The 9,567-nt window shown below is 38.5% G+C and overlaps 1 long non-coding RNA gene across 1 annotated transcript in view; it reads right to left on the bottom strand.

Moving 5' to 3' along the window:
• LOC105539917 overlaps positions 1–9,567 on the bottom strand; it is a 307,648-nt gene that overhangs the window by 115,114 nt on the left and 182,967 nt on the right. Inside the window, exon 3 of the long non-coding RNA XR_001006124.1 lies at positions 3,527–3,669. This is a non-coding gene — a long non-coding RNA (uncharacterized LOC105539917). The remainder of the gene's footprint in view (positions 1–3,526; positions 3,670–9,567) is intronic.

Raw genomic sequence — 9,567 nt, 5'->3', positions numbered from 1 at the left:
ACGGAGTTTCACTCTTGTCCAGGCTGGAGTACAGTGGCACGATCTCGGCTCACTGCAACCTCCACCTCCCGGGTTCACGCCATTCTCCTGCCTCAGCCTCTCAAGTAGCTAGGATTGCAGGCACCTACCACCACGCCCAGCTAATTTTTTGTATTTTTAGTAGAGACGGGGTGTCGCCATGTTAGCTAGGCTGGTCTCAAACTCCTGACCTCAGGTGATCCACCCGCCTCGGCCTCCCAAAGTGCTGGGATTACAGGCGTGAACCACCAGGTCCAGCTTCTTAATTCTTAATCACAGTCTTCATCTTCAATTTCATAGCAAAAGATATATTGCAGAAGAGTGACCTAATTCCTCTTTTCCATCAAAATCATTGTATAAAACCAGGAACTTTCTCAGGATCGATGAAGTCTCCTGGAAATCTATGGTCCCCAAATTGAGAAAACAACCTTAGAAATGACTGGCATGTATTCCAAATGTAGGGGGAAAAAAGTAAAGCTATAACTCCCTGTTTGGGCAAAGATACACAAATTCAGACAATCTCACTCATTGTTGGTGGCTGTTATAATGGATTAATTTCTTTGGAAAGAGACACTGGATATTAAGAACTATAAAAATGTCGATATAGCTGTATGTTCTCTTTCTCAGGTGCAAAATTAACCTGAAAAAATTTTATAAGGATCACTGAGGTCAGATTTTTACCATGGTGGGCCCTGGCTCTTCCCCCTAGACAACAGAATCTTTCATTGAACTGTTACAGTATAATTATTTGGGAGGTAGAGATGATAAAGGAAAAAGCTGTTCAGATATTATTTATTAGTAGTATTGATTATTTACATGTAGCCTCATTCTCAAAAGGATTTCAGGCTGCTTTCAGAGATATGTAAAGTATAAAAGTAAAGAAAGAAACCAGGATTAATGAAAGATGATAGTGGAAAAGTAAGATGAAGCCAAAACCAAGTTGAGGACAACACAGTAGAGCCTTAAATTTGGAATTAAGCTTCTTACCAGATAAGCAAAAAGAAAAGGCATTTGCAATGTCTGAGAGAAACAGTTTACTTACTGGAAGCACTGTAGCCTTGCCTGACATTAAGTCCTGAGAGAAATTTGCACATGATCTTACTAGGAATGAGGAGACTGGACTATACCGCATAGGCACCTCCACTATCTGCTCCAATCATTAAAAAGCAACAACAGGCCGGGCGTGGTTGCTCACGCCTGTAATCCCAGCACTTTGGGAGGCCGAGGCAGGCGGATCATGAGGTCAAAAGATCAAGACCATCCTGAACATGATGAAACCCCATTTCTACTAAAAATACAAAAATTAACTGGGTGCGGTGGTGGGCGCCTGTAGTCCCAGCTGCTCGGGACTACAGTGAGCCAAGATTGCACCACTACACTCCAGCCTGGGCGACAGAGCAAGACTCTGCCTCAAAAAAAATAAATAAATAAAAATAAAAATAAAATAAAATAATAAAGAAAGAAAAGAAAAAAGAGAAAAAAAAACCAACAACAGCTCTGGAGCCCAGAAGCCTTGAGGGCGTGTCCGTCTTCACACAGAAGCTAAGAGATAGTGAGTAATATTTGAAATTCATGTTGGGAAAAAAAAATGTGCCTTGTTTTCTCTCTGCCTCTTTGTGATCCTAAAATTTCCATACCATTGAGATAAAAAGAACCAGTATACTCTCTAGCCCAGACAACCTAAGCCACCCTTGGTCAGACCTTTGCATATTAAAGTTAAGAAGTTAAATTTAATAATTTATTCAAGGATTTGTTTCTTTTCTAACTTTAAATGGTAACTGGAAACAAAAGGCTAGCTAGCTTGAGAAAAAATTATAAAGACATGGTGGAAGTAACATTTAAGTAGAGATACTTCAAACCCACTCACATTGCTGGCACAAAAGTTCTTTGTTATCTATGTGATGTTCATCAGAAGAGGAACAATAATATTGGCTCTGCACCCATTATCTTAACTCCTTCTACATTAACCAAGCCATGATTAAGAACCCAATGTCCAGTTTATGGTTCTGCTAAGTAAACCACAGGAAGAGGTAGGAAAGTGGATTGTTGTATATGTAATAAATGCTATAATTAGGCTATGAGGAAAGGAATCTGGCAGTCTTTATCCTGAGAGAATATTTAAGTCTGGAAGGACATGGCATGGAGGTGTTCGTCATCAGTGATGGACTGTGAGGTGAGATGAGAACATTCTATGGATTTAGATGATCCCATGTGAAAGTAAGTCCCAGCTTGGCCACTTTATTATTATTTATTTTATTATTATTATTATTATTATTGAGATGGAGTTTCGCTCTTATTGCCTAGGCTGGAATGCAGTGGCACAATCTCAGCTCACTGCAACCTCCACCTCCCGGGTTCAAGTGATTCTCCTTCCTCAGCCTCCTGAGTAGCTGGAATTACAGGCACCCAACCACACCCAGCTAATTTTTGTGTTTTTAGTAGAGATGGGGTTTTGCCATATTGGCCAGGCTGATCTTGAACTCCTGACCTCAAGTATCCACCCTCGGCCTCTCAAAGTGCTGAGATTACAGGTGTGAGCCACCATGCCCAGCCTCAACCACTTTATATATGAGGTAACTAATTTAACTTACTCACACTTGTTTCCTCATCTGCAAATTGTGGGTAATAACACTTTCTCGGTCGGTGCATTGTAAGAATGAAATAATCAAATATGGAAAACACCTAGGAATAAGTGCTTAACATGCTGTAAATGCTCAGTAAGTAGTAAAATCAAGGTTTCTAGAAGAGAATAAAATACAAATTACCTTCAATTGCAGGCAAAAAGACTTTGGTATGATTAAATGACAACTTCATAACTAAATGAGGAGAGGAGGGAATTATTGGTTCTGTCTGGTTAATCACCATTGTATACCAAGTACCTCACACAATTCCTGGCCCACGGTAGCAGGTCAATAAATATTTTTCTTTTTATGTTTCCATTCCTTTCACTTTGTTTCCCCTAGTATTAACATTATATATCACCCTAATACAATTATCAAAACCAGAAATCATATATATTTTTGAGTGAATACTGAATATATTTTTAAATAATCAAAAATAGGGTAATTATCCTTGTATCTGGGATTATTCTTTCAGGAAACACAAGACAGGAATAAAAAGTCTCTGAGTCAAAATTTCAAAATTGCTTTTGAGAATAAAAAACAATCCTTTTCATTAAAGTGGGGGCTTTAATGCAGACGCAGTGAGGTGAACTGCACAACTACTGCACATAAAATGTAGGAGCCCAATATTTGATCCTTCTGATTCATCAGAGTTTTGGGCTCAAGAATCACGGTGAGAAAATGAACTTCAGCTTAGTGAGCAAACCAGGATTTACAACAGCAAAATATATAGGTGCAAATTATGTAGAGCATGAGTTATTCTTTCTTTTGTGAACAAAGGACATTTTTCATAGTATAAGTCTTTGTTATGAATATCTCTATATACTGCATAGACATTTTTCACACCCCCACCAATTTTGTGAAGAGACAGTAAGTCAGGGAGTTACCTAATTTGTGTCAAAAACAAGGAAAAGATGTGTCAACAAGAGCATTTTTTCTTTTTTCCATTCCAGTGACAGGTTAGCACTCCAACTGTTGCTGATCTGTTGGAATTTCCTGTTTCCTCTTTCATTGAAATGTTTTCTCTTTTCTGTTGAAATAATAAATTGGAACCAGTGAGGCAGGGTAGGACATGACAACTCGGGACAGCAAATGGCATCTAAAACAATTGTCCATAGTATACAATGGATGTAGTAAAATCTATCTATCCTGACTCAATAGAACCAGATTTTTTCTTAGAGATTCACAATAATAACTAGAAGTTAAAATCATAAGACTTTGACCATGATATGAAACAAATTAACTTATGCCCAGTTTAGTTTTGGTGTTAAATGACATCTTTAAGAATTGTTTGACCGTGAATGAGATGAAGGGTAGCCTTCTGTCAACCAAAATAAACATTTCCAAACATTCTAGATCAATAGATGATTCTTCTGTGTATCTTTTTTCTTCCCCCTCTTTGTTCCTCCCACTCTCCCATTTGCTTTCCTTTCCTTCTGCAAGATTGCTTTCCTGTCATTGCTTCTTGCACCCCAGACACTCTGGAGGGACACCTTGATTGTCACCGAAAACTCACCTAAACATTTGTTCACAGACAATGTGCTCAGGAGAAAAGAAGCAGTGGAGCTGTTCTCCATTTAGTGCAGTGTAGAGAACATCGCCCTAGGAGGAAAAAAAAAAAAAAAAAAAAAACCAGCTGGAGCTAGCCACCATTCTACCAGTAACTTTTTATGAAACTATGGGCAAAATGTTTAAAAGTCTTGAGGCATAAGCTGCTTTTCTGAAAACTAAGGATAGTGATCTCTCCTCTGTCTGAAGCTCATCTCTTGAGAGTTTTACAGTTATAATCAGAAAGGGCCCTCCCATACCTCTGTTCTTTTTTTGGCAGTGATCTTAGACTCCAAAAGCTGCTCTGTGGAGCCTGCAGTCAGTTGTGTCCGTGAGCAACCGCTTTAGTCACCACCTGACTAACCACGTGTTTCCAGAAATGTACTCTTTATTCAAAGGCTTCTTCAAAGAGTATCTAACAGTAACTCAGATACATGGTATTTACTTGCTTTGAGTGACTCTTCAGTACTTCTTCTGATATGGTTTGGCTGTGTGCCCACCCAAATCTCAACTTGAATTGTAACTCCCACAATTCCCGTGTGCTGTGGGAGGAACCTGGTGGGAGGTGATTGAATCATGGAGGCCGATCTTTCCTATGCTGTTCTCGTGATAGTGAATGAGTCTCATGAGATCTGATGATTTTAAAAAGAGGAGATTCCCTGCACAAGCTCTCTGTTTGCTTGCCACCATCCAGGTAAGATGTAGCTTGCTTCTCCTTGCCTTCTGCCATGATTGTGAGGCCTCCTCAGCCACGTGGAACAGTAAGTCCATTAAACCTCTTTCTTTTGTAAATTGCCCAGTTTCGGCTATGTCTTTATCAGCGGCATGAATACAGACTAATACATCTCCCTTCTCAAAAAAACAAGAAACAAAAAAAGAAGAAGAATTAGAAACATTTTTTTCTCTCGATGACATTTTCTTATTTATATAAATTCTGTCTCTCAATCAAATCTGAGTGTCTTTAACATTCTGTAAGCAGACATTTTTTAATACACTTTACCCAGCTGCAGCCCTACTATTAATGTGACAGAAAATCACTCAGGACAACAGAAATTGAGTCCCTAACACCCACCAAATATTTAAAAGTACATAATGTTGCTATGTGAAGATACTCAACAAATATGGAACGTAGTTTGTGATTTCAAAAACTTTATAACCCACATTGGGAAGATAATATTCATTGGATTTTAGAATAAGAAAGGATTATAAGTCCACTATTTTCTAGATGGATCAGGAAATAGTCTACCATCCCAAGAATAAAATAGAGGGGAGAAAAAGATGATTTGACCACCGCAAAATAAACTAAGTTCCCTTTCCTACCCTACAATGCTGTTATGCTGCACAGATGATCAGCAGAGGCAATTGTGGCAGATCCTAGTGCAGGTCTCATGTCGCTGGTTGTAGGCATCTAAAAAAGGAAGAGCACTGCAGAGACGGCTCCTGCGTGCCTTCCAGCATTGGAGGCATATGAAGCCTGCAGGAAGGGGTGGAACAGGAACTTTGATGCGGAGGTGCCAAAGGGGTCTTAGATCAACACGCTCAAGCAAGTCCAGTTACAGCTATGGAACTGTGACTCCTGGACCACAAAGTGATCCATCCACAAGATGATTTGAGAGGTTTATATCATTTTGTCATTTGTTGTTTCTGTTTTTTCAGATATGACTGGCAGTCACTATGTGACATAGCCAAATCAATCTGAATGTATTATTAAGTAGTATTTTTGTTAAAGTTTTAATTTTAGCTTTACTGTAATATGCTTGTGGTGTGCTTTTTATATTCCTAGGAGTAGTGCAGAGGGAAAGCTCTTCCACCTGACAATTTCCCATGAAAGTAATTATCTGTTGGTTGTACATGGATGCAAATGCCACAAGAGCTTTTACTGCTAGAGGAGTGGGAAATGGAAGAAAAGACCCAGAGATGAGAGAATACTAGAATGGAATGTAACATCAAGACACATATTTGAATTATTAAAAACGATTGAAATACATTGCAACTGAGCTACAAGGATATCAGAGGCCAACACCTACAGAGAAAAATTCAATATTAAACAAGTGATGGCAGCTTTAAGTTCAATTGGCATTGAGAAGTCTCCTTGGGCAGGGAGGAAGCAGAACAGGCACTGATGAGGGTTAATATTCAGTGGAGCTAGAAAAGGCAATCCTCTATGATCCAAGACATTTTTTGCTCACCTGCTGGATGATATTTAAAATTTCTTTGACTTTAGTATTTGGAATTTTGCTTCAATGCTTGATTAAACATATATTTGTGGGTTTCAATAGCCATTCTTTTTCTCTGTACCAGACAGAGCAAGTGAAGTAGTCCCATTCAGGAGGAGTACCACCAAACCAGTAACCAGAGACATTCATTAGGGTCTACCTAGATTTGAACATGTTTGTAATTAATACCCTAGGATGGCTATTTTTATGTGTCAACTTGACTAGGCTATGATACCCAGATATTTCATCAAAAACCAGTCTGGATGTTGCTGTGAACCTATTTTTTTAGCTGAGATTAACATTTAAATCAGTAGACTTTGAATAAAGCAGATTGTTCTCCATAATGTGGGTGGGCCTCATCCAATTAGTTGAAGGCCTTAAGAGAAAGAAAAAAAAAAAAAGACTGCGATCTCCTAAGGAAGATGAGATTCTGCCTCCAGACTGCATTCAGACTCAAACTGCAATGTCAACTCCTCCCTGTGTCTCCAGCCTGCTGGCTTTCCCTGCAAATTTCAGACCTGCCAGCACCAACAATCATGTGAGCCAATTCTTATTTTAAAATCTCTCTCTCTCTCTCTCTCTCTACAGACACATGCACACACACACACACACACATACACACACACACACACACACCCCCGATTTGTTCTGTTGATCAGGAAAACCCTGACTAATACATATCCCCTATAACCCCTTAGGGTTTAGATACAGAACTTGAAATAGAAAGAAATTTATTTGAGTGATGAGAACACATGGACACACAGTGGGGAACAACACACACTGGGGCCTACTGGAGGGTGGAGGGTGGGAGCAGGGAGAGGATCAGGAAAAATAACTAATAGATACTAGGCTTAATATCTGGGTGATGAAATAATCTATACAACAAACCCCTATGACACGTTTACCTATGTAACAAACCTGCATATCCTGCACATGTACCCCTGAACTTTAAATCAAAGTTAAATAAAAGAAATTTATTTGAGTATAATAAACTCAGAGATTGAGTAAATAATAACCTTTTGTTAAACAATTTAAATTAAACCTAAATAACTGATTAGAGGAACACTAAACATTTTTGAACTAAGTTTTGAATACGGGATCCCAGCAACCCAATCTTGTTACCTAGATTCATGATTATTCTCTTTCCTTTTTACCTTTTTGTTTTATGGTCTATTGTCTTGTAAGTTTCTGAACTAATAACTGGTAGTCAGCTTTTGTGGAGGTTTTGCTATCTCTCCAGAAATTTCTTACATACTCCCTCTGCATTCTCTTCCTTTCCTGACTATTCTTTTCTTAGAAAGGAGTCGCATTGTGGTGAAAAGATCAATGTCTTTGAAGTAAAAAAAAAGAAATGTTCATTTGAATCCTGAATCTGAAGAAAACACCAGCTGTGGAAACTTGTCCAAGTCATTTAACCTCTCTAAGCCTCAGTTTTCTCATTCCTCAAGATCCTCCCAAAGACAGTACTCAGATTAAATGAGGTAACAAACGTTCAGACCCTAGTGTTTATATAGGAAGGCACTGACTTCCATGTGAGGTGACTGAAGCCTAGTAAACAAGCTTCTTGGTTTCTTTACTTAAAAAGTCCCTGATCGTAAAAATATCAACAAACATGTAATTTAGAAAGCAAAGAACATCTCTGCTATCCTTGGCAGCTGCAAAGAAAGTCAAAAGGAATATATTATTCAACGTAGTCTAACTTCTCTAACAAACAGCTCCCCAGTTGCAGCAGCTTGACATAGTGAAATTGTTATTTCTTGCTCATGTCACAGTGCAGTGTGGGATGATGGAGGGACTCTGTTCCACATTCATTCATGAACCCAGGCACCTTCAATCTTGTGGCTCCACCCTCATATTGGCCCTTAAAGTTCTTTCTTTTAAGGTAGCTAATGAGAAAGAAAGGCAGAAAAGAGAACCTGATGACCACACAAAGGAAGTGTACGTAGGTCATTTCTGCAAGTGGCGTGTGTTGCTCCAGCTCACACCAATTGGCCAGAATGCCACTGCATAACCTTACCTGGAACATGTAGTGTCGCCCTGTGCCCAGGGAGACAAAAACAACAATGTTGGTGAACTTGGGCATACATTCCTGTCTCAAGAGCCATAAAGACCTGTTAGATTAGTTCGTTCAGATTTGTTTGTTCTTAACTGTTTACTCTCCATTACTCATGCATATCCTTTGATCTATGTTCAGGCCTTTGATTTTATGTAAATGCTTAGGCGTACACATTTTCCTATAAGCAGAACTTAATAATGAGAAAAGAGGTAGACCAGAAGTCCCTTAGTGTCTAAAGTAGAAACAAAAAGATAGCTGTTAAGACAGAAGATAAAAAATAGGGAGTCTCAGAGTGCAAAAGGAAGTGATACATTTTTTGAGGTCTATCCCAATGGGACTTTTCCTGGAGGCTGCACGTTGTTGGAAATGCCTCATAGAGTTAACTCTGTGGTTTTACTTTCTTCACAGGACTCTTGTTAGATCTGTGGGAAGGAACTACAAGACAGTTGCTGTAAGTATGAAAAAGACAGTTACTAAATGTATGAAAGACCTGATAATTTACTTTTTTCCCTTGGGTATTGGCATATTCCATATTCTGCAATACTCTTGAGTGTGATCGCTTAGGAATGAATATGATTTGAACTCACTCAGGTTTAGAAAGGGTGTCAAATTGAGAACTAGGCAGATCCACCTACACTAAAAAATGACCCTAAAGTAAATTGGTTGAAGAAATTAGATCTCAAAGATTCCTGATTTTTCCAAAGGTAAATTTTGAAGTCTTCATCAGTATATCCATATTAAAAGGAGATGACAGAAGCCAAAATCAAAGAGTTATGGCCTGACAGGACAACTGCATTAAAATAAGCATCAGTTTCATTCAAAAGGGCTAACTTGAAGATAAATCTTTTGAAGACAAATTTTGACTCCAGCTCTTTAGAGGATCTAAAGTGACCTTGATGGACAGTGGAAGAAATTGCAACATGGAATTACTTGAATAAAAATCTATTGACTTTAAATAATTTCGCCTAATGTTACATATACACAGTTAAAACAAAAACACCTCTTTACACTGTTAAAAAAAGAAAAAGAAAATAATAGATTTTCACATTGCCCCACTGATGCCATCAAAAGTCTATATAATCACTAGAGTCAAGTATTAGAAATGCTA

This window comes from Mandrillus leucophaeus, unplaced genomic scaffold (assembly GCF_000951045.1).
Source record: "Mandrillus leucophaeus isolate KB7577 unplaced genomic scaffold, Mleu.le_1.0 Scaffold211, whole genome shotgun sequence".
Taxonomy (NCBI): Eukaryota; Metazoa; Chordata; class Mammalia; order Primates; family Cercopithecidae; genus Mandrillus; species Mandrillus leucophaeus.
Note: the sequence above shows the minus strand (reverse complement) of the source record. Positions and strands in the feature narration are given on the sequence as shown.